This window comes from Euleptes europaea, chromosome 4 (assembly GCF_029931775.1).
Source record: "Euleptes europaea isolate rEulEur1 chromosome 4, rEulEur1.hap1, whole genome shotgun sequence".
In the NCBI taxonomy this organism is placed as follows: domain Eukaryota; kingdom Metazoa; phylum Chordata; class Lepidosauria; order Squamata; family Sphaerodactylidae; genus Euleptes; species Euleptes europaea.
The window spans coordinates 106,634,848-106,661,702 of record NC_079315.1 but is presented as its reverse complement, the minus strand read 5'-3'; positions in this window follow the sequence as shown (position 1 = coordinate 106,661,702).

Genomic DNA, 26,855 nt, shown 5'->3' with positions numbered 1-26,855 from the left:
GCTCTTTGAGAAGAGATGAGTTGGATGTTTTATTCCATTGATCTGATGAATTATTTTCCAGAAAGCGCCCTGAGCTCTTAAAACATGTGGACTTCTTGTTAGGATCACTTGACACCTCCTCTTTCCTCCTTGGGGCGCAAACAGTTCTAAATGACCTGTCATTTTGCAAAATCTCATGTACCACAGCAAATGCAGACACTTTACATTTATGGAAGGTTTCAGCTACAATAATATTTACCTTTTACATTTTGTTCTATCTATAAATCCTTTTTATGGCAGGTCTAAAAAAATAAGTAAACCTTATATGACGTTTTTATTGCCTATTTATTTAATCTCATATTAAATGCCTTACCGCTGCAATTTGGGGGTTATGAAAACGTCGAGAGAATGATACCCTGCTAAGTCTGCAGTCTTCAGTCCATTCACTTAGAAACAGTTGATTCTGAAGACACCATTTATGTCTCTCAGGTTAGGGGATTCTTCTAGCCTTCAAGAAACAGATAGCACCGTAAAAGATAAAAGTAGCTCAGATATGCCAATACATCCTATGTGAGGATTGCCTGAGTAGCTTCAGCTCAGCCTTGACAGAAGAAGAGTTGTTTTTTATATGCCAATTTTCTCTACCTTTTTTAAAAGGAGAATCAAACCGGCATACAGTCTCTCTTCCCTTCCCCTCCCCACAACAGACACCCTGCAAGGTAGGTGGGGCTGAGAGAGCTCTAAGAGAACTGTGACTGTCCCAAGGTCACCCAGCTGGCTTCGTGTGTAGGAGTGGGGAAGCAAATCCAGTTCACCAGATTAGCGTCCGCCACTCATGTGGAGGAGTGGGGAATCAAACATGGTTCTCCAGAGTCCACCACTCCTTAACACCATTTTTACAGATGAATTCCAGAGGTGGGTACAATTTCTCAGCTTCTAAACTTTCTCTTCTTTTGACTTGTTTACCCCAGGTGCAAAAAGGTGTTCTCTCTTGTTGCACTGCTGCTGCACTGTAACAGCTGACTAATGGTAAGAGTACCGGACCAGCACTGGAGAGACCAGATTTAAATCCCTCCTCTCAGCTCAACCTATGGCACAGGGTTGTTTGTAAGGGTAAAATGGGGGGAACGTCCTTGAAGGAAGAGTGGGGTAAAAAGGAAGAGGGGTTAGGACTCAGTTGTAGAGAATCTGCTTTGCATGCAGAAGATCCCAGATACAATCCCTGGCATCTCTAGTTAAAAGGGTCACGTAGGAGGTGATGTGAAGGACCTCGGCCTCAAGCCCTGGAGACCTGTTGCTAGTCCGAGTAGGCAAGGCTGACCAGTAGTCAAAGTATAAGGCAAGTTCATGTGTTCAAATGTTTCAGCATTTTCCAGCATATCTTTGGGGAGAGGCTATGGCTCATAGAATCATAGTGTTGGGAGGGACCACCAGGGTCATCTAGTCCAACCCCCTGCACAATGCAGAAAATTCACAACTACCTCCCCACACTCCCAGTGACCTCTACTCCATGCCCAGAAGATGGCCAAGATGCCCTCCCTCTCATCATCTGCTTAAGGTCATAGAATCAGCATTGCTGACAGATAGCCATCTAGCCTCTGCTTAAAAACCTCCAGGGAAGGAGAATTTACCACCTCTTGAGGAAGCCTGTTCCACTGAGGAACTGCCCTAACTGTTAGAAAATTCTTGGTTCTGGTCCAACCTTCTGGCTCAGTGGTAGAGCATCTGCTTGGTTCAATCCCCAGCATCTCCAGTTAAAGGGACTAGGCAAGTAGGTGATGTGAAAGACCTCTGCCTGAGACCCTGGAGAGCTGCTGCCGATCTGAGTAGACAGTACTGAGTTTGATGGACCAAGGATCTGATTCAGTATAAGGCACTTTCATGTGTTCATGTGTTCAACAAGGGGCACAGCTTCTCTGTCCGGCACATATGTTAAGAAAGTTCAGCAACTCACCTGAGGATGAGCAAATTACAAAGTAGTACACTATGTCATGGAAGGTGATTGCTACGGAACCAGGACCAAACACCGCTATTCTTTGGTGACAACGTATTCCTGAATTTAAATATGAAAGTAGGGCTGTCGATTCTGTTCGTCCCGAACTGAAAAACAGCCGAATTTCCCCCGATTCAGGGGTTTTCAGTTCGGATGGAACCAAATTCAACAAAGGCGGGAAAACAACGAGCCGAATTCGGCGAGTTCGGGCGGACTCCGGATAAATGCAGCAAATTCGGGGGCTCAGAATCAGCAGCATAACCGTCAGTTAGTAAGCAGCATTCTCCCATGGCCAATCGGTGGCCAAGCTGGGTCTTCTTCTGGCCAATCAGTCGCAATTGAGTGCATGAGCCCTGCTGCTGCGCAGCCCGGGGAGAGAAAGAGTTTGTGTGAGAGAGAGATCCCCGTGGGGGGGGGGGGTGCGTGTGCACATTTGCGCCTTTCTGCGGCTCCAGGGGGGCATGTTTGGAGGTAGACGTTCCAAACTTTCAGCATAGCTTAAGGTGACCCTTCTTGCAAGCACCCCCAGGTTTTGTGAAGATTGGATCCGGGGGGCCGAGATATGGGGCCCGGAAGGGGTCCCCCCTCCTTAATGTGCATCTATTCCATTTTACAGCACATTCACGCCTTTCCATGGTTCCGGGGGGGGCATGTTTGGAGGTAGACGTTCCAAACTTTCAGCATAGCTTAAGGTGACCCTTCTTGCAAGAACCCCCAAGTTTTGTTAAGATTGGATCAGGGGGGCCCAAGATATGGGGCCCGGAAGGGGTCCCCCCTCCTTAATGTGCATCTATTCCATTTTACAGCACATTCGCGCCTCTCCACGGCTCCAGGGGGGCATGTTTGGAGGTAGACATTCCAATCTTTCAGCATAGCTTAAGGTGACCCTTCTTGCAAGCACCCCCAGGTTTTGTGAAGATTGGATCAGGGGGGGACGAGATATGGGGCCCGGAAGGGTTCCCCCCTCCTTAATGTGCATCTATTCCATTTTACAGCACATTTGCGCCTTTCCACGGCTCCGGGGGGGCATGTTTGGCGGTAGATGTTCCAAACTTAAGGTGACCCATCTTGCAAGAACCCCCAAGTTTTGTGAAGATTGGATCGGGGGAGGGCAGATATGCGGTCCCCCCCCAGCCATCCACTGGAATGATTGCAAGCAGGTGCGATCCTGTGCATCTAGAGAGCAGCAAATCCAAGGCATTCTTAACTGAATGTCTAGGCCAGAATGAATACCATGAGCTGAGACAGGAATTTTCTTCCATATTAAATCATCATCATCTGGAAGTTTTCCATACATCATTATTTTTTTCCTACTAAATGTTGCATCAATTTCAAGGAAATGTTCATCAGCTCAAAGGAAAATAGTATGTTGAACATAGGTGGGGGTTTGTTTTTGATGAAAAATGCTTTGGTTTTACAGAGGAATTTTAATTGGAGATGAAGGCAGTTCCTTTGTTCTGAAACAAGACATTGTTTCTTTAAGTGGTCTCCCACCCCCCACCCTGACCCCTGGTTTTTATTGCCTAACTCACGCTATGAAGGATTGTCAGATGTCAGGAAGTCTGTATATCCTGTCCAGTCTAATGATCGATTAGACTTTTTCGTGAAGATATAAAAATATTCTGTTTTCATTTGCGCAGAATAATATTATCTAAGGCCCTTTGGTACTTCCATATGCATTTTGAAATGTCCAAGAGGACATGTCTGCGTGCTTTCCCCGTTTTTTTAAAGCTACTGAAGGAATGATTCAGACCCCCCCCCCCCAAAAAAAAACCCACTGCTCTGCTATAATTAGGCTGCAGGTTCTTCTTCTCTTTAAAATGACTGCTGGAGAACCATACATCATTTCCAAATATTGAACGAGAAACAAAATCCTCAGTATGAATGCTTTCTGGACTGCAGAGGGTGATAAGATAATAACGACGTCTGTAATCACTTTATAGAGAGTAAGAGCCGGGGCCACATTCTGCCCTCAGTTGCTCCAAATAACTCCATTGACGTCATTAGTGTGTAATTGAGGTCGGAATTTAGCCTACAGAGCTTAAGGTCATTAATCCTGGTGATTTTAAGTAAATTGCTGTGAGAAGGACGTTGTTTAGAGCTATGTAATTGCAAAGTGTGAGGCTTGGTTTTGTGTATACAGCATAAAACTTAAATTTGGGGTAAAGAGCCAGAGCTCCATTTATTTAAAGGAAAATAAAGCTTTGCTTTCCACGGAAGAGTCAAGTATAGGGTGGAGCGCTCACAAGAGAGCAATTCTCAAGGAAATGTTTGGACTTAATTTTTTTAAAAATCATTAAGAACGGTAATAGCTCCTCTCATTATTAGGATAGTAATCTTGTGGTATATGAAATATAGTTTATACTTACCTGAGTGGAAAATATTTTTAATTTCTTGGCATCTATAGAAAATTGTTCTGTGTATAGTAAAAAGGTAAAGGTAGTCCCCTGTGCAAGCACCGGGTCATTCCTGACCCATGGGGTGATGTCACATCCCGACGTTTACTAGGCAGACTATGTTTATGGGGTGGTTTGCCAGTGCCTTCCCCAGTCGTCTATGCTTTACCCCCAGCAAGGTGGGTACTCATTTTACCGACCTCGGAAGGATGGAAGGCTGAGTCAACCTTGAGCCGGCTACCTGAAACCGACTTCTGTCGGGATCAAACTCGAAATGTCCCGATTTTCCCCACTGAAGAACTAGGGGGGGAAACTCTCAGATTTTTTTATGCAATAGTAAGTTTTAGTAAATTTATTTGAGTAACTAACCAACCTTGTCTTGAAACAATTTCACTCATTAAACAATATTTCCAAGGAGTTGTTTTTAATGTTGCCCCAAATTTTCTACTTTTTCCATTGGAAAAATTGAATGCTATACATTGAGTGAGTAATACCTTGTCTTCAAAAACATTCCAAACAGAAGGGAAAAAAATCACACGAATTTTTTCAGTACCCCTCCCCCAGATTAAATTGGAAAAAATGTAAAAGTCCTTGAAACAAAAAAGGAAGAGTTTCCCCCCTGAAACTTTTCTGATAAATATATGACAGCCCCCATTACGTTTTATTTGTGTTAGTTATTGGATGTTGATAAAGATATGTTATTAAAATGTTATATGTGCTCCCTTCACTTAAACCCATTAATTCCCATGTGCAAAGAAAAATAGAAGAAGAGTTGGTTTTTACATGCCGACTTTCTCTACCGCCTAAGGAAGAATCAAACCGGCTTACAATCACCTTCCCTTCCCCTCCTCACAACAGACACCCTGTGAGGCGGGTGGAGCTGAGAGAGCATGACTTGCCCAAGGTCACCCAGCTGGCTTCGTATGGAGGAGTGGGGAATCAAACCCAGTTCTCCAGATTAGCCTCCGCCGCTCATGTGGAGGAGCGGGGAATCAAACCCGGCTCTCCAGACCAGACTCCATCGCCCCAAACCACCGCTCCAAATACCATAAAATATAAGCTGAAAAGGAGAAGAATGCAACCTTAAATGTACTTGCACCAACAAAGTTCCAGTTGTGCCTGCAGCCAAAGATCTGGTTGATGAGCTCCGGCTGATATGTGAAATTCTTTCTCCTTGGACGTACGGTCTACATTTTCCAGCATCCAATCCATGGTCTCCACTCTTTCACTTTATTGCGTGTTGACTATATTCTGTTAATCCCAGCAGCCCTGAACTCTCTCTCACGCCCTCAATGTATGTGAGAGCGGGATAGGGGTGAGAGGTTTTCTTTCAGCCTCTGCTTTTAATTGCCATCAACTAGCATTTCTTCCCTCCTTCATATGTTCCGCTTCGCAGTTTTATTCAGCTCTTTGGCAGAGGAACTCAGGGCAGTATCCATGATTATTTATTTATTTATTTATTAAGACATTTATATCCCACCGCTCCTCATGGTTCAACTAGGGTTGCCAGCCTCCAGGTGGTGGCTGGAGATCTCCCGCTATTACAACTGATCTCCAGGCGACAGAAATCATAGAATCATAGAGTTGGAAAGGGCCACCAGGGTCATCGAGTTCAACCCCCTGCGCAATGCAGGAAATTCACAATTACCTCCCCCCCACACACCCAGTGACCCCTACTCCTTGCCCAGAAGATGGCCAAGGTGCCCTCCCACTCATGATCTGCCTAAGGTCATAGAATCAGCATTGCTGACAGATGGCCATCTAGCCTCTGCTTAACAACCTCCAGGGAAGGAGAGCTTACCACCTCCCGAGGAAGCCTGTTCCACTGAGGAGCCACTCTAACTCTTAGAAAATTCTTCCCAGTGTCTCTAGACGGAAACTGTTTTGATTTAATTTCAACCCGTTGGTTCTGGTCCGACCTTCTGGGGCAACAGAAAACAACTCGGCACCCTCCTCCATATGACAGCCCTTCAGGTACTTGAAGATGGTTATCATATCGCCTCTCAGTCTTCTCGTCTTCAGGCTAAACATACCCAGCTCCTTCAACCTTTCGTCACAGGACTTGGTCTTCAGACCCCTCACCAATCAGTTCCCCTGGAGAAAATAGTCGCTTTGGCAATTGGACTCTGTGGCATTGAAGTACCTCCCCCCTCCAAACCTTGCCCTCCTCAGGCTCCACCCCCAATCTCCAGGTATTTCTCCAGGTATTTCCAATCTCCAGGTAATCTCCAGGTATTTCCCAACCTGGAGCTGGCAACCCTAGGTTCAACCCACCCCACCCCATTTTATTCTCACAATAGCAAGATGAACCCCGTAAAAAGGAAGCAGGAGTTGTCTTGGCATAATACGCTTATTGTAAGCGCGGTGCTTTTCACTCATAGCATGCTCGCTGCTTCTCACAAGTCTTTCAGTTCTCTTGCCTGAATCCTCACCCCTCTCTCTTTTTCCATTCACACAAACCCTGAATTCCTTCCTTCTGACCTCCCCTCCTGTCTCCCCCTTGGCCCAGAGGTGAGGCAAGCACAGATGCAAAAAGGGAGAATGCCTGCTTCACATGGCTGGGCTTCCTAGCCCTCTCCTCCCTCCCTCATCTGCTGAGAGATTTTACAAGTGCAATACAAGATTATAACAAAGTTATGAAAAAAAACCCAGTAACATTTTTGCAGTGTTCGATATTTACATGTACGAGCAGCAGCCGTAATGCAGAAATCCTTGCGTACAGCAGCAGTTAGTGATTACAGCTGGTGAAGTACGTGAGGATTTCCTCACTGGACATAGGGTTGCCAACCTTCAGGTAAGAGCTGGAGATCTCCTGCTGTTACAACTGATCGCCAGCCGATAGAGATCAGTTCACGTGGAGAAAATGGCCACTTTGGCAATTGGGATCTACGGCGTTGAAGTCCCTCCCCAAACCCTACCCTCCTCAGGTTCCCCCCCAAAACCTCCTGCCAGTGGTGAAGAGGGACCTGGCAACCCTAGCCGCACACGATGTTGTTGCTGTCTGCTTTGACACTGTTGATCACTGGTTGGGGTGAAAATATCAAATCAGTTTTCCACCCTCAAAGAACGACACCATCAGAAGTGACGCTAACTGATTGACGTGTTCAGAAGTGACACTGTAATTGGACTGTTTATCAAGTGTATTCATGCCTCAAATTTATCAATAATGCTTTGTGTCTCTAAGGCCTGAAAATAGGAATTAACAGACAATCCTTGCTAAATTGTGACATATATTCTTAGACAGGATAATTTGTGGGGGGGGGGCAGTTTGACTTTGGTGCAGACTCCTGGAGAGTAATTCTAGGCCCTACATGAACTGATCTCCCCATATCCTATCCACTCAGCTTCCCGACAGCCTTCCTTTACTTTATCTGCAGCCCGCCCAGCAAACTCCCACCTGGGCCTCTGCTAGGGATTGAGGGCAGCTGGCTCCTATCTGCTGGTGTATGCCTCCTTGTTCTGTCCTCAATTATTTGACAGGGGAGGGAAGGAAAAACTCCAGGCACCAAGCTGGCTTCATGGAGACGCAGGCTTTCTCCCCTCCTCTTCGCTTCTCTGAAGGCTTTGCCTTGCCAACTGGGTCATTGAGCACAGAGGTGGGGGGCGGGGGGAAATAAATAAAAAACAGATATCATTTTTTTAAAATAACGCTAAGAGTAAAGAAATGAAGTTCATGGCTAAGGACTGCAGATTTTCCATCGGACAAAGATAGCCACATAACACTCCGCTAATTTCATTCTCCTTTGCCCCCCTCCCATTATCTGGCAACCATGCAATTGTAGAAGCCAAGAATCCCCCAAATTCCAGGGTATCACAATTATCATTCCGCATAAAGGGGCTAGGCCTATTTGGGCAATATAATGGAAGTCTGAAAAACTGGATGGAAAGGCAATTTAGGTAGTCAAAGGAAAACTATTTATTCGTATCCAAAGTGGTATTTATGTTTTATTAGGGCTGCCATATTTAGTCAGTCAATAGAATAAAACTCTTTTGAGTAATAATCCTCGATTAACTGGGCAACAGATTTATTTTAAATGTTAATTTTCAATACAAGTACCTACAGAAATATAGGCAGTGGCCATCAGCCTATACAAGGAATTAGAAGAGAGCCAGCATGGTGTAGTGGTTAAGAGCAGTGGTTTGGAGCAGTCAAGTCTGATCTGGAGAACCAGGTTTGATTTCCCGCTCCTCCACATGAGCAACAGAGGCTAATCTGGTGAACTGGATTTGTTTCCCCACTCCTCCACATGAAGCCAGCTGGGTGACCTTGGGCTAGTCACAGTTCTATTAAGAGCTCTCTCAGCCCCACCTATCTCACAGGGTGTCTGTTGTGTGGAGGGGAAGGGAAAGAGATTGCAAGCTGGTTTGATTCTCTTTTAAGTGGTAGATAAAGTTGGCGTATAAATACCAACCCTTCTTCTTCTCTTGTACAGAATGGAATGTCTCTCCTCAGGTGGTATCGGTGGTACATGTGTGCATTATGTTCTGCTCTGTTTAAATGCAAATGTATGAGTATTAGTTGAGTAAAAACCATATTTTGTATTTAATATTCAAAAAGGAGAAACATTCTCATAAGAAGGAAGCATGCCTGAGCTCCTGTGCAGTCCAGGATTTATGCTGTTAGCACTATTGACTGAATCTCAGGTGACATAGTACACACAAATGCAAAAGCCTGATGAGCTTTTTGAAACAGAAGCAGATTAGGAGAGCAGAGGGACGCTTAGTCCTTTCCTCGTAGATTTCCATACTGATTCAGATTCAGAGACCTTTATTGGCATAGTAAGATTTCCATACTCCAGTTCACATGTACACGCACACTTGCTTGTGCTCACACATGCCTACCTCGGAGGGGGGGAACCCTTCTTATTGGGGAGCAAGCTGTAAAGTGCTATTTGGAGCAAGGAAAGGATGGATGGAACAAGTCTTAGATGCTACCCCTCACTGCTTCTCACTGTTGATCATCCCCACCAGAAGTAGCTTTTCTAAAAGGGTGTCAAACCACTGAGTGGCCTTTTAAGTTACTACATTGGTATCTGAAGAAGTGAGCTGTTCTTTCTTTCCCCCTGTTCTTAGGCCATGGTCTTGATCAATAAAACCATAAAACTTAACCCATCTCTAAAAACACCTCTCTTTCGTCTCTTCTCTGCAGCCTCCAAAAACGAGCAACAAAATAAGTACTGTGAGGGTCAGAGTCCTCTAAGAGAAATTGAACCTTTTGCTCGAGAAGATGTGGACCATTTGTTAAAACATGGTATAATCCATTTTAGCCTAAGTAAGGACAGTGCAAAAGGATATGTACCAAGGAGTCCACTGACTGAAGAGGGCAGGGACACCGTTGGTCTGAAAAAGGGATCTTTAGCATACGGCCCAGCAAAACCACTGAAGAAGTGAGCTGTGTGAAAGTGCCCCAAATGTATCTTTCCCATTTCTTATCCCAACAGCTGGGGAAAGAGTATGTTCCCCAATGTATCTCTTTTCCACCAAGAGACAAGCTAGAGTCAACAGAGTGACATGATAGAGGTCTACTAAATTTTGCAGGGAATAGAGAAAGCAGAGCAAGAAAAACTTTTCTCCCTCTCCCATAACACTGAAACTCAGGGTCACCTAGGGTTGCCAACCTCCAGGTGGTGGCTGGATGTCTCCCGCTATTACAACTGATCTCCAGTTGGTATTGGGGAAGGGGATAGGAGTACCTGAAGATGAGAGAACGAACTTCCCTGAAAATGTATGTCTGATGTTAGTGATGTTTAGTGATGTTACATAAGAAAAGCCCTGCTGGATCAGACCAAGGCCCATCAAGTCCAGCAGTCTGTTCACACAGTGGCCAACCAGGTGTCTCTAGGAAGCCCCCAAACAAGACTACTGCAGCAGCATCCTGCCTGGGTTCCAAAGCACCTAATATAATAGGCATGCTCCTCTGTTTCTAGAGAGAATAGGTGTTCAAGGAAAGAAAAGAAAAACCTGGCTTGGACATGCTCCAGATTCTAATACTCTATAAATATGATAAAGCATGGAATGGATTACTGGATACTGAAGTAGCTTACAGTACTGCTTGGCTTTCTACTGGGTGGGTGTCTTACTTTTCCCTGCACTTTCTTTTTTTGAAAAAGCGAGACCTTACCGGATGAAAATACTAGCTGCAGGCCACACACATTCACCCTATCATCCATATCCATCCCATGGCTTTACGCTTGACTGCCCCCCTCTGTAATAGATCGGCCTCTAATATGTGATTTAGTACTGTTGGTCATTCATCAAGGATGTCTAAATCAGAGCTACCACCTCAGCGCCAGGCTTCCCAAAACAGAACCAGACTATGACTCATTTGGGTCCATACTCCATGGAAGATGTTTATAAACTGGAAAGACTTCAGAGCACAGCAAAAGGGCTGATATTAGGGGAAATTCAATTAGGAAGCATAGAAGGAACTATGGCAGGTTGAATGTCATGAAATAAACCACCTTCAGCATTCATATAGTGGGACGCAGAACAATCTAAGAGGCTTGCTACACATTCAGTATTAGCGGTAGCTAGGGTTGCCAGGTCCCTCTTTGCCACCGGCAGGAGGTTTTTGGGGTGGAGCCTGAGGAGGGCAGAGTTTGGGGAGGGGAGGGACTTCAATGCCAAAGAGTCCAATTGCCAAAGCGGCCATTTTCTCCTGATGAACTGATCTCTATCGGCTGGAGATCCGTTGTAATAGCAGGAGATCTCCTGCTAGAACCTTGAGGTTGGCAACCCTAGCGGTAGCCCCAGTATCCCTCTAAAAAAAAAAAGTGGAAAGGTTTGGGTGCTCCTACCTCGTCCTCTGATCCACGCTGAATTGTCCACAGGTGACTTTTTACTCCCACATGTTCAAAACACAGTGGGGGCCTACGCCAGAGAGACGCCAGCATAAAAGTCAGTCAGTTCCCTGAGCGCATTCGGCCCTCCCCCGTTAGGATTGCACTAGCAATATCAGAATTAAAATCTTTAGTCCCTTGAAGTGCACAAAACAAAAAGAAGAGTTCATCACCTTCAGAAATTGTTCCTTTCTGACAATTTGGCTTGGGTTTTTTTCTAGACATAGACCTTGTGTCACTTATCTTCTCTTTATAGCTGGCACATTTCCATAAAAGACACTTCTAAGCCAGCATGGTGTAGTGGTGGTTAAGGGCGGTGGTTTGGAGCGGCGGAGTCTGATCTGGACAACCAGGTTTGATTCCCCACCTCCTCTACATGAGCAGCGGAGGCTAATCTGGTGAACCGGATTTGTTTCCCCCACTCCTACAAACGAAGCCAGCTGGGTGACCTTGGGCTAGTCACACTCTCTCAGCCCCACCTACCTCATAGGGCATCTGTTGTGGGGAGGGGAAGGGAAGGTGATTGTAAGCCAGTTTGAGTCTCCCTTAAGTGGTAGAGAAAGTCGGCATATAAAAACCAACTCTTCTTCTTCTTCGCAAGATAGGCCCAAGTTAGTTATTTCCACACTAACCTGGAACAGCTGAATTGATTTCATGGTCTCTGCAGAGCACGTGATGGCTACAGCAGATGTTTGACTGGTCCAGCATAATCAACTTTATCTTTCCAGAATCCACTCCCTGTGTCCTTTTGTGTTTGTCAATGAAGTTAGCTGGAAACAGTTAACAGTATAACTAATTTTATACCTTTGCACCTTTTCACATCTGAACTGAACTGTATGGCTGGAAACTCAGGTGCCCTAGTGACCAGTATAAAGTTACATTGCAGATAAAACGTTCCTGGAATTTGTGGTCTGTTATAATTGTCTGTGGGAGTTGGTTCGAAAACGAGTACACTTTCAAATGGTATGCAGAATCATGCAACAGTTTTGCATTTTCCTGATGGATTGCTGCTCTGCTGTTCCACTTGTGGAAAAAAAGTATAGCACATTGTGGTTAGAGGGATGAATCAGAGGTCACCAAAGCCCTGCACAGACTTAAAGATGGATTTTTTTTTCTGGGCATATATCCATATTTAAAGAGATATAAGAGATTAAATTTCTGCTTGACCTTTTCTAAATTGAGTGAGAAATACTATTGTAAATTAAAAATCAGGATTAATTGCAGTATTTGCAGATGGGAAAATAAGAAGCAATAGCCTGAAACAGAGAAAGTAAGACTTCAAGCTAGATTTGATAGGAAAAGGTTGAAAATCAGGTCCTGTAGGTATGACTGAAATACTGTCAGTACAGAGACTCAAATAAAACGTTGAGCTTTTCCACATAATCAAAGGGTGCCTTAATTACATTTCATCCTTTGCTCAGTGTTGCCTCAAACTGAAGCCAGCGTTAACCTCTTTGCATATAGTTGGGGGAGGCAGGATATTTTTGGTGGTGGAAAGTGTCATCAAGTCACAGTTGACTTATGGTGGCTCCATAGGGTTTTCAAGGCAAGAGGATAACAGAGGTGGTTTGCCACATCACCTTCCTCTACATAGCAATGATAGTCTTCCTTGGTGGTCTCCCATCCAAGTAATAACTAGGGCCATCATTACATAGCTTCTGAGATCTGATGAGATCAGGCTAACCTGGGGTCCATATCAGGGCAGGGTGCTTTTTACCTCTCTTAACATACAACCCAGAAAGAAATAGGGATGAATGAACTTCTCATGCTTCATTTCACCATTATTTTTCTGATCATCTACATGTAAACATTCCTCTTCGCTGGCCTCACTCCTTTCTTTAAAATTTCTTTTTCCCCCCTCCCATTTTTTCCCACCTGAAAATATGTATTTGAGCAGATACCTTATTTGAACAGATATTCCCTATGACTTTTCAGATGTGTTTCACCGCATGAAAACATGGTAAAGGCATGAGTAAGAATTAGAATAAGTATTCCTGGATACAAGTCCTTTGCTTGTTCCTCTGTTGAACATAAAATACAGATCTATTCAAATACATTGTTCACTGGGGTATGGGGCATTAGTATCACATTGAAAGATGTAGCAGAAAGCTATTTAATGACCTAAGAACAGCTTTCTCAGATATGCCATCATTTTATAGCATGCATAATAAGCCAACTTTTCATATATACATAGAACTTGTTTGCCTAATTTCTATAGTAACTACAAAGTTTTCCTTTAGAGTTACACAGATTTATCTAAGCCCTGCATCAACTCCTCTTACATTTGCATGTTGACAGGGGGTTAGACAGATTTGTGGCTACTAGCCATGGTGACCAAAGAGAACCTTCACATTCAGAGGCAGTAAACCACTGAATACCAGTGTCAGGAGGCAACATCAGGAAAGACCTTGGCTTCAGCCTCTATGTCCTGTTGTAGACACTCCAGAGTAACTGGTTGACCACTGTGTGAGACAGGATGCTGGACTAGATGGACCACTGGTCTGTTCCAACAGGACTTTTCTTATGAATTCCCAGCTTCCACCTTGTAGCAGTATACTCCTCAAATCATAGTTAACGCATACAGATAGGACTTTATCAAACGTGGCACTAAACCCTTCCCTTGGCTTGGACCAAAATCCAAATCCTTCTTGAACAGAAAAAGTTACTTTCAGATATTCACAGTATCAAAGTTACTTTCAGATATTCACAGATACAGATTCTAGCTGTATCTGAAGAAGTGAGCTGTGGCTCACGAAAGCTCATACCCTGCCAGAAAATATTTTTGTTAGTCTTTAAGGTGCTACTGGACTCTTGCTCTTTCTGCTATTTCAGATATTCAGTTAAACAACTTTGAAAAAATCCTGATGAATCTTCGAATCCTATGATGGGGAATGAAATCAGGGAAGCATCCAAAGGTGATGAAGTAGTAATAATGGGAGACTTTAACTACCCTCATATTGACTGGATAAATGCATGCTCCAGTCAAGCCAAAGAGAAAAAAAATTCTAGACATCTTCAATGACTGTGACCTTGAACCGTTGGTCATGGACGCAACCAGAGGGGACTTAATACTCTGTGTTTCATCCTGGACTTAATACTCTGTGGTGCTGGATATGGATGTAGTTGAGCCAGTTGGCAGTAGTGGCCACAACAGCATCAAATTTAATTTATATGTATGTGGGAAAGTGTCTGGGAAATCTCACACAATTACCTTTGACTTTAAAAGAGGGAACTTCTCTAAAACGAGAAACCTGGCATAAAGGAAGTTGAAAAGAACAGTTAGGGGTGTTAAATCTCTGGAAAAGGCTTGGGAGTTACTCATGTCCACAATACTAGAGGCTAAGCTAGATTGTATACCGCAGGTCAGGAAAGGTGGTCTTAAGTCCATGAAGTCACCACTGTGGCTAACGGGTAAGGTGAAGAAAGCTATTGGAGAAAAAAAAGGCTTCCTTCAGAAACTGGAAGGATTGCCCAAACGAGGCAAACAAAAGCAAACACAAACTTGCACAAAAGAAATGCAAGCAAACAATTAGAGATGCAAAAAAGGTTTTTGAGGGACATATTGCTAAACGCATCAAGACCAACAATAAGAAACAATAAGATTTTGAGGAACATATCGCTAAACACATCAAGACCAACAATAAGAAGTTCAGCTTCGGGCAGATTCTCAGGTTTTGGTATTTGGTTAACCCGAAACCCAAATATTGCTGAAACGGTTAATGTGGGGTTTATTTTAGGTTTGGGTATATCAATATGCACAACCCTAGTAGGAATCAATGGTCAATTTTCACAATGGAGGGATGTGAGCAGTGAGGTCCCTCAGGGATGTGTGTTGGGACTGGTACTCCTCAACCTGTTCATCAGTGACCTGGAGTTGGGGGTGAACAGCAAGGTGGCCAGGTTTGCAGATGACACCAAATTATTTAGGGTGGTTAAAACAAAATCAGACTGTTAAGAGCTCCAAAAGGATCAGTTCAAACTGGAGGAATAGGCAATAAAATGGCAAATGAGATTCAATGTAAGTAAGTGTAAAGTGATGCATATTGGCGCAAAAAATCCCAACTTCACATATACACTGATGGAATCTGTGCTGGCAGTGACAGACCAAGAAAGGGATCGTGGGGTGGTAGTGGATCACTTGATGAAGATGTCAACCCAGTGTGCGGCTGCTGTGAAAAAGGCAAATTCCATGCTGGCCATAATTAGACAAAGAATCGAGAATAAAACTGCTGCTATCATACTGCCATTGTACAGATCTATGGTGAGACCTCACTTGAAATACTGTGTACAGTTCTGGTCACCACACCTAAACAAAATATTGCAGAGCTTGAGAAGGTGCAGAAAAGAGCAACCAAAATGATCAGGGGGCTAGAGCAACTAGTGGTTAAGATGCTTAGGGCTGTTTAGCTTGGAAAGAAGGTGGTTAAGGGGAGACATGATAGAGGTCTATAAAATTATGCATTGTATGGAGAGAGTGGACAAGGAGAAGCTATTCTCCCTCTCTCATAATACTAGAACATCTGCTGAAGCTGATGAAAGATTCAAAACAGATAAAAGGAAGTATTCACACAATGCATAGTTAAATTGTGGAACTCCCTGCCCCAGGATGTGGTGATGGCTGCCAACTTGGAAGGCTTGAAGAGGGGAGTGGACATGTTCATGGAGGAGAGAGGGCTATCCATGGCTGCTAGTCAAAATGGATACTAGTCATGATGCATACCTATTCTCTCCAGGATCAGAGGGGCGTGCCTATTATATTAGGTGCCGTGGAACACAGGCAGGACAATGCTGCTGCAGTCGCCTTGCTTGTGGGATTCCTAGAGGCACATGGTTGGCCACTGTGTGAACAGACTACTGGACTTGATGGGCCTTGGTCTGATCCAGCATGGCTTTTCTTATGTTCTTATTTACCAGGTGACATTATTTTCCTCTGTAGCATGAAAAGCTGCAACTGTCAGTTTCCATACATTAAGTTTGTTAAGGCGGCAAAACTGTTTTTCCTTTGGTCATATGTACCCTAGTTTACAGTGGAATTAATTATGCATGCACGTTTCTAAGTTAACATTATTCTAGTTCAAAATAGTCACTGCTGTCAAAACATGTATTTTCCATCTAGCATCTACAACTGAAGCAGATTTTAATTATTGTGATTACTTATTGATATAATTACTCACATACTAGGTTTACTTTATCTTATATGTTCTGTTGCATTATGCATACTTTAGCTTATGCATATTGAACTTTTGTGTGTTTGATAACTTGTGACATTTCAAAAGTATCCATTAAGACTGAATGCTTGAGTGCAGCTTTTTAAAAGTAGCTGGCTATACATAAAATGCCCAGAAGATGAATTTTCTGTAATTTAACACAGTTCTTATTATGATTTTCCTAGCTATTTGATAGCTAAAGCATGCACATCTTTCTGCCAGACATTTTTAGCTGTCTGCAGTTGCTCTCCACCCTAAAATGTAAAATGCACTTATTGACAGGTGCAATGAACTCTGTACAGCACAGAACAAAATAATTTTACTTTTGTGTGTTGAATTATATGTAAGTTTTGTATGTGTTTGCACGTTATGTGTATGTTAAGTGTATTTTGTAATTTGTACAATACAGTCTCTATTTGAGCTATACTAGGAGTATAGATTATCTGTGTCAGTATCTGGAGGTTGGCAACCGTACCCCCAGATCAATGTTTCTTGTAGAAATACAGGTGTGGGGTTCTCTGAGGTTGGATACTTTTTACTTTTACATGCTGTATAGGTAAATCATTTTTAGCTGGGTGCGCCCGAGCCATCAGAACCTTGAGAAATGCTTTCTTAGAATAATGTGTGCCATTGTCTAACGTGCATTATGCAGCTTCATGAAATGCATGGACTCTATGTTCTTCTTTAACATTTTAGATCATATTTCATGAATTCATGGTCTGAAATTTGTTTGTTCTCCCCCAAGACAAACATGGTAAAACAAAGCAAAAGCTCTTCTCCAGTAACTTCATTGTGTTAGGAAAACACAAACAATTCCTTCTGGAGCATTTCCCACATTTCTGGTATTTGCGGTGAATATAACAAGAAAAGGCAGCATTGTTTTCCACAGTGCTCAAAAAGAATGCAGATTATGAGTTGTTTTCATGTGAGGCATACTACACGTACTTTCGGAGAAATGATATTTTTGTTAGTTTCCTCCTACAATCTCAGTGGTGTTGCACAGATGTAAATACAACAGTAACGTGACCTTCTAGACCTGATATCCCATGGCCTTGAGCCCCTGCGGAGTAGTGGAACATGCCACCGGCAGAGAAATGTAGATTGTTTACATTCACTCTGCCAGATAAAATGGCAACATAAAATGCAGGTCTGCAGGGAGTGAGGTCTATTATTTCCATGAACGTAAACTATAAAACTGCAGTCCAAGCTCTGCTCACGACCTGAGTTCGATCCCGACGGAAGTTGGTTTCAGGTAGCCGGCTCAAGGTTGACTCTGCCTTCCATCCTTCTGAGGTCGGTAAAAGGAGTACCCAGCTTGCTGGGGGTAAAGTGTAGACAACAGGGGAAGGCACTGGCAAACCACTCCGTAAACATAGTCTGCCTAGTAAACGTCGGGATGTGATGTCACCGCATGGGTCAGGAATGACCCGGTGTTTGCACAGGGGACCTTTAGCTTTTAAACCATAAAACGGTCAATGAGGTCCATACGATTAGTAAAATCCTAGGTATTTCTTGTTGTCGTTTGTGTTATTTCCACATTTTTAGACAAAGAACATATGGCAAAACACAACAGTACCACAATATTTATCACATGGGAAATTTTAAGTTCTGTTGTGTTTTGATGCTCTTCTTTGGGAGATATGCTAAAATTACAGCGTTTAAAGCACTAAAGGCCCAGAATACTTTTGCTACTGCCAGGGCCTTCATTCTACTCTGGGTGCTGTGACCTAGGGTTTGCCAACCTCCAGGTACTAGCTGGAGATCTCCTGCTGTTACAACTGATCTCCAGCTGATGGAGATCAATTCACCTGGAGAAAATGGCTGCTTTGGCAATTTGGACCCTATGGCATTCAAGTCTGCTTGACATGTGGATGGGTTCAAAATGGAATGGGTAGACAAGATTTTTTGGCTTTCATTAAACATGATGCATGTGATGAATGTACAAACCCAGGCTCATGCACAGCTTGCTGTATATAGAAACTGAAATTCCTGGGCAAAGAGTGACCTGCCGCTATCTTCATTGAAACTTGTAAAAGGTTTTGTCCCCCTTTGTCCTATAACATTTTTAGAAGAATATTCATGTTGTGCCAGGTTTTGGAAAGCATAGAGGTTAATTAGTTTCATTAATACCATTTTGCAATAAGGTTCCTGCAGTGAGCCCAATTTTAATGAACAAGAGCAGTAGGCCCTGTTTATAAAACTCACAGAGCTGTGCAGAGCTGAGCAAAGCTGCAACCAGGAAAGAAATCAGCCTTCTGATTGCTTTTGACAGGGGTTGAATTTGTAATATTTTTTCATTAATAGCAGACACAGTGCTATTGAACCTTGGAGTAAGTACAGTGGCCGCAGATTAGAGGAAGACTGAGGATTTGTCACGTCTTACTCATGCAGTTGTCCAGACCTCAGAAGAACCTTTTCAAAGTGTCTAGTTATCTCCCAAAATTATGACAAAGGATAAGCTTCCCCCCACATAAATTTTTATTAAAGAAAGAATAGAATACATACAAACCCATACATACAATGCGTCATGCCCTCCAAGGGAAACCGAATATTCAAAGCCTTAACCACGGCCAAGCCAAGCCATATCATATCATTATTGAAAAAATACATTAAATAGATTTGATGCTTCACATCAAAAACTAACATTGTTAACTATGTCTTAACATTACTGCCTATATTTCTTTTATTATTATGCTAACACTATTTACTCTAAGTTTAAAGTTAATCAAGTTACTGTTTACTGACTTCTGCTTTAATGAGCCATCTATATTATCTACCTTTCATTATTATTGCTTTCTCTATAAACTACTGATATTAACATTAAAATTATCTAATGCCCCATAACCATAATACTATTAAACATTGTCATGATATGGTTTCCATTTTTTCTGGAACTCCTCCTCAGGTCTTCTGTTCACCAAATGCATCAACTTTGCCATCACTGCATAGACATAGGATAAGCTTTTGAGAAACAGAGCGGGTCAGCTCAAACATAGCAATGCCTGATCCTATAACTATGGACGTGATTAGAAGATTAGGAATGCCCTGTGGGTTCAAGCATTCCTCCCGTTCCTCATTGGATCAAGCAATGTTTTATCTGAACAGGGCCATCATGTTCAAGACAAATATAGTGGCCACTAAGGATAGCCCAGGCTAGCCTGATCTCGTCAGATCTCAGACGCTAAGCAGGGTCAGCCCTGGTTAGTATTTGGATGGGAGACCACCAAGGAAGTCCAGGGTTGTGATTAGGGTTGCCAGGTGGCTTGGAATGGCAGGCAATTGCCCGCCAATCCATTGGCCGGCTCACAGCAAGGATCGCACGTGTGCATGGCCGCGAGCAACACTATCCCGTCACTTCCGGTTTACTTCTGGAAGTGCTGCAGCGCAACGGGACAATTTACCACTCAAATGGGAGGTTTGAGTGGTAAATCATCCCGTTGCGCTGTGGCACTTCCGGAAGTAAACTGGAAGTGATGGGATAGCGTTTCTCATGGCCATGTGCATGCGATGCCCACCCCAAAAATCTCCCACGGGAGTAGAGGAGGGACCTGGCAACCCTAGTAGTGTTGCAGACACAGGCAATGGCAACCCCCCTCTGAATGTTTCTTGCCTTGAAAACCTACCATAAATAATAGCAAGAATAAGGAAGGGCTGTAGCTCAGTGGCAGAGCATCTGCTTGGCATGCAGAAGGTCCCAGGTTCAATCCCTGGCATCTCCAGTTAAAGGGACTGGGCAAGTAGGTGATGTGAAAGACCTCTGCCTGAGACCCTGGAGAGCTGCTGCTGGTCTGAGTAGACAATGCTGACTTGGATGGACCAAGGGGCTGATTCAGTATAAGGCAGCTTCATGTGTTCATAAAAATAAAAAATGGCTCAGCCTGAAGGGGGGCCACAGAGTAAGAGGTCAAATGATTACTCCAGTGTTCAGTAAGGTGGTGCTTAAGATACTTGGTTGTCGACCATTTAGAACCTGAAGGGTCAAAACCAGAACTGTCAATTGGACTGAGTCACTAACTGGCAGCCAGTGATGAAATAGGAGAAACATGCTGTTGGCATCTTGGCCTTACCGAGAACCTCATGGTCATATTCTGGACCAGTTGCAGTCTGAACACTCTTCAAAAGTAGCCCCACAGACCACATTTGGATATCACCAAAGCATCATAGACATAGTTACTGTCTGGGAAAGAGCAGCAGATGTAAGTACGACTGATAACATACTCAACTCTTGAATGCCAAGTCCATTGAAGAAAATTAATAAATTCCAGAGGGAACAGATGGTGTCCAACAAGTGCATATTTCTTCCAATTAGATTTCTGAAGCAGCCCTTAAACACTTGAATTCCTGGATTATGTTTGCTTTGTACACTTGATTTACATGGAACTGAATGGGATTTAGGCATCCAAATCTGAAACAGATTGTGCAGGTTACGGTGTTTGAATTTGGGATGACCGGGTGGTGGGTGTAAATACCTTTGAGTTGTGTGGAGCCTTTCCCACATAAGTGTTCTTTTGCTTCATTGCCAAGCAGTTTTAATCCAAGAACATACATTTAGTTAGGCTGCAGACTGCACAGTTGGTCTTCTGAAGTCATTTATATTAAACTGCACCTAACTTAAATGTTAATGACGTAATGTGATTTAAATGTCTGAACAAGTGAGTTAAGTGATGGGTACTGTTGAATGTTCTTCAGCAAGAATCAGAAACAGTTTTTGTTTCCCTTTGCTAATGGAAACAACAGGAATCCCCAAGCCCCCATATTTGGAAGTATTTGCTAATTTTTTTTGGAACCATTGCATACGGAATATGTCATGTACAATTTTTAACTGGATCTTGTGGAAGTAAATCAATCCAAAAATGTCAGTGTTGGACTAATTTCTACATTTTTGTACTGAAGAGACAATGCTTCCAAACAGAGAAACCTTGAAGGTTGGGTTTGGTTTGTTAGGAATAATTGTAACACATAAACCTATATTCTGTCATGAAAGGAAAATGTGATCTTTTTCACATTTGTTGTATTTTTCTGGTAAGATTTTGAAAGAAAGAAAAATCACTGAATGTTAAGCAAGAAGATAATCCAGTAGAATTTATACTAGTCCCAATTAAACAATACAGTGTCACAACTTTATGACAATTACAAAACAGTTTCTTCATGCTAACTTTTGGATGGCGATAATGGCCATGGCTGGTAATATCTACTGTACAGAAAAAAACAAGCGTATGTAGATGTGTCCAGTATAAGTGCACTGTCCCAGTAGTGCACACGCCCTTGGGTTCAAATTCCTATTCTGCCATGAAACTCATGTGTGAGATTGGGCAGTCACTTTGTATCGGCCATACCGACTTCAAAGGGTTGTTGTGAGGATATAATGGAGGAGGAAAGAATTACTGCCCTAATCTCAATGGACAAGGGTCAGGATAAAAATGTGATCTATAGATACCCCGACTGTTCCCATTCTCTCTCTGTAATAGAACACCTGTCAGATTTGTTCAGGAAAGAAAATACTGACATGACAGAATTTCTGAGTGTTGTTGGAATACTGGAATTATTGATGTCTCGTCTCCCAGGAATCCCCCCAAAATTAAATAAAATTAATAAAATTAAAAATTAAAAATATGTCCAGCTGTACATATGCACATGAACACATGAAGCTGCCTTATACTGAATCAGACCCTTGGTCCATCCAAGTCAGTATTATCTACTCAGACCAGCAGCGGCTCTCCAGGGTCCCAGTCTGGGGTCTTTCACATCACCTACTTGCCTGGTCCCTTTAACTGGAGTTGCCAGGGATTGAACCTGGGACCTTCTGCATGCCAAGCAGAGGCTCTACCACTGAGCCACGGCCCCTATACATGTGCATAGATTATGTGTGAGAGTTTTCTTTCTTTTTTTGCATAGCATCCAGTTTCTCCTGACCATTGCGCTGACCTTCAAGTTATGTCTTATATATGCACACATGAAAGAAAATATCTTGGGCCATTTATACATGGGTATTTAGCCTTGCGATCCCCGTTGGACTGTTTCAGGGCTTCGTTGGGATTATGCATGATTTTTCCGACATTCAGCAGTTACTTTACTGCCACCTCACGCTTTCCCCACGGTTTTAGGATGCTGTTTTGCCACAAATTTAAAGTCTGCTTTGAGCCAAAATCGAGGCAAATCAGTGCCATTTCCGCTCACAGACATTAGTTCAGGTTTCTCTCCTCACGCCCTTATTCTTGCTTTCCCCTCCCACTCCTCCTCCAGCCAGTCTTCAGGCAACCCCTCCCCTCTGAAGCCTCTGGAAGCCATCTCAGTGGAGGCTGGAGAAATAAGCAGCCATGCAACTGCTTATTTCTCCAACAGCAGGACGATTGCCATTCCCCAGCCACTCACCCCCACCGGGGGTTTTCTTGCTTGCAAAGTATAATTTAGTGATAAAATGCTAAATATATACATCAAAAAATAGACAAGAGCAATCGAGGGAAAGACACAGTGTTCCCTGCCCCCACAAAATTTGGGCAATTTACCACCGAGATACCTGAAATCAAGGGGAGGGGCGAGGAAGTGCTGGGTTTTTCCTCGCCTGCTCTTGTCTTCATTTCTATTTATATTTAGCATTTTACTGCTAAAATATACCTCCACCCACCCAAAAAAACAGGCCTGTGTCCCAAGTTTGGGTGTGATTCTTTGATCTGGTTGTTAAATGGCTACTCTGCTCAGTTGGTCAATTTCACAGCAAGGTTTTTCAGACATCAGAAATGAACAGCACCAGGCTGATTCTCCCCCCACCTTTGGTCAATTTCACAGCAAGGGTTTACAGACTTCAGGAATGAACAGAACTGGGCTGATTCCCCTCTAGGGCTGTGCAATTCCCATACCGGTAAATATGGGAATCTGGCTTTTTCTGGGTTTCCCCAAAAAATTCGGGTCCAATAAAGCCTACAGAGCTTTCCATGGCTCCGGGGTGGGGGGCATTTTTGCAGGTAGAGCCCCCACATTTGTAGCGTGGCTGCAAAGGACTCTCCTTGCAAGAACCCCCAAGTTTGGTGAAGACTGGGTCAGGGGGTCCAATTTTATGGGGTCTGGAAGGGGTCGCCCCCATCCGATTTTCCTGCATAGAAAAGTTAAGCAATAGTGAAATGCTGTAGACTGACTCTCTATTGTGAACGCTGCTAGTATTTTTCAATGGAGGAGCCGGGGAAACCCGCTGCTTTAAACAATGGACCGTTTAAAGCAATTGCTTTGCAATCCTCCTCAGCTTTAGGGACTTGGTAAACTCGAAATTTACCGAAATGGCTTTTTTCAGTATTTTTTCGGTTTGGGTTTTACCGAATGCACAGCCCTATTAAAGCCTTTTTCCCCCTGGTTACGAGTGATTACCAATGGAAGGATGAAATTGAAATGACCATGCAAGTGTTTTTATGTTCTTATGACCCCTGCATTGAGATAGCCAGAAACAAATTGGTTGGAGGGTGTTTTTCTGGACCCTTTTCTGCTTTGATTGTAGAGTGGCCATTTGGCTATAATTAGAAATGAAAGAATTCAGCTGTGGGGCTGGTGATGTATTTTAAAAATGCACTACAGCCAATTACAAAGCAGTGTTGTCAGGGGGAGGGACTCAGAATCTCAGTATTTTGCTGGGGATGCATAATTGACCACAAAGTACTCCTGGAATTTCTTTTGGGCAGAAATTCATGCATAGAGTTTTGAGAATTCGGATCAGAAAACTGCATCTGCAGAGCAAGCCCAATACAAACTTCCCATGCATAAATGGCCCTGGTGTTTTGGATTTGGCATATGTACTCTTGTATATATGATACTCTGTATAGTTACTATGTCTTAAATGTACAATCAATCAAGTTCTACCTGTATTTCTACTGTATCTACATCACTGGAGATAGGGAGTTTTTGAATAATTATATTGTACTGGATGACCTATATGGCTCCTTCCAACTCTATGATTCTATGGTTCTAACATAATGTAACTATCTCTAGACTTCTGAGGAAAAAAAACTAACGTCATAATATATCTGGTCATTATTAAATAGCTAAATTACTCTCATTTAAAAGAGAAAACTGATTTTGCCCACCTCGGTCTGTCTGTTTCTTAAGCTAAAACAAGTCCCCCTTTCAGGATTAAAGAGTGCATGCACAAATATTGCCTCTGCATTCTCCGTTCATGTTTCAAAGTTCATTTTGGGAGGATATTGTCCAGGGATCAAAGCTAGTGTATGTGACCTGTAATGGAAGTAAATGTGGGAGCGCTAAAGGAAAGAATGCAGCATGGTAGGAAATATACTAATTCTGGGTGTTCAACACTCCGCTGTTTTCCAAAGGGTGGAGTGCATTCTTGTTGATCACTCAGCAGGATTTGTGATCTGCAAAAAAATTTTTTTTCCAGTGTTCCATTTGTTCCTCAGACAGGCTTTTCTAATAGTATCTTGATACGAGCAGCTGCTAGTTTAAACCAACTCAGCTAATGGTACATGGTTTTCTTATCACAGGCATTTGATATTCCATAACTTCTTTATTTAAGAGAATGCTGTAAGTGGTAATAGATAAACCAACTAAAGGCCAAGGGATGGAAGCCTGTTTGCAGGCCATAGTTTCTTGAAACAGAGAAGAGACACTCTGATGTGCATAGGCAAAGGGCCTTTTCTGACATAATTTTTCTATCCACACTAATTATTTTGAATTATTCCTGTGGTGACAGAGGTATATATGTGCACTGGAATATTTCAGCAACCAGAAGGAATCTAGCATCCTCCCTGAAAAATCCTCTTGAGTGACCAACTCCAGAGCAATGTTTTCCATCTGTATGCTTCTTCACACATTTTCATCAAGTCATATCTTACATCTCAGTTAATTCTAACTAATTGGATTTCATCATTCATTCCAATGGTTGGGCAAGCAAGTCCCTGACTCTGCCCTAGAATGCTGAGCCTGCCAAGCACAGTTCAGAATCCAGTGTGTTTGTTGATTCAACATTCTTAAAAGTGATTTTGTTCTAATCTTCCTAGGCCTAAGAATACTTTCATGTTAGAATGAGAACTTGGTTTTTTTTAAAAAGACTGTAGGATGGATATTCGTCAATTCGGTTTATCGAAACAAGTCTTGAGTAGTTTGATTTAATTCAGGTACTTATCTCCCTTTTCTTCCCAACATGAGCACAAAGTAGCTTACATCATAACTATCCCATCCTCTATTTTATCCTCACAACAGCAACCCTGTGAAAAAGGTTAGGCTGACAGAGAGCAACTAGCCCAAGGACACCCAGTGGGTTTCCACAACAGATTGGACCTCCCAGATTATAGTCCTTCATGCTAAGTACAATAACAATAATAGAATAATGAAAAAGTCAATAATACTAGGGAAAGTTGAAGGCATCAGAAAAAGAGGAATACCTGACATGAGATGGATTGACTCAATCAAGGAAGCCACAGCCCTCTGTTTGCAAGACCTCAGCAAGAACATAAGAACATAAAAAAGGCCCTGCTGGATCAGACCAAGGCCCATCAAGTCCAGCAGTCTGCTCACACAGTGGCCAACCAGGTGCCTCTAGGAAGCCACAAACAAGATGACTGCAGCAGCACCATCCTGCCCGTGTTCCACCACACCCAAAATGTCCTATCATTTACAGCCTTGTGGTGATGGCTGCCAGCTTGGAGGCCCATCAAGTCTAGCAGTCTGCTCACTGGCCAACCAGGTGCCTCTAGGAAGCCACAAACAAGATGACTGCAGCAGCACCATCCTGCCCGTGTTCCACCGCACCCAAAATAATAGGCATGCTCCTCTGATACTAGAGAGAACAGGTATGCAGCATGACCAGCATCCATTCCAACTAATAGCCATGAATACCCCTTTCCTCCATGAACATGTCCACTCCCCATTAATTCATATGGTCACCATAAATCGAAAGTGATTTGATGGCACTTAAAATACACCCATACTACTATATCATTCTGTTGACTTCATTGGGACATCAGATTATTCTTAGAGTGTCACTCAGTAACATGGTTTTCAGGATCAGTTAATGAAGAGTTAAAATACTAAACTGGAACAGTATCTGCCTGATAGGATGACTATTCTAGACACAAACAATCGAACATGAAAAGAAAGACGCCAGGAAGGAACGTGGGAATAGCAGAAGTATTTCTGCATTGGTCCACGGCCTATACTCATTGAAAGCTGTCTATTGATTAATAAAGAAACAACAGAGATCAGCCATGTTTTGTGTCCTCACTTCCTCAACTCTAGGAACTAGATCTGTAACTGTTTCTCATGACCTTAAGCATGAAGAAAGGTTAAGATCATTGCCATGGTCATAACCCCAAGAATGTGGGGGTTGCACGTTTCTTCTCCCAAACTGCGTGAGGTCTTTGGTAACTGCCTGAGCTACAAGATGTGTTCAATTCATCCCTTTGCTAGAAGAAAACTACAATGTGACGTTTTATGTTAGCAA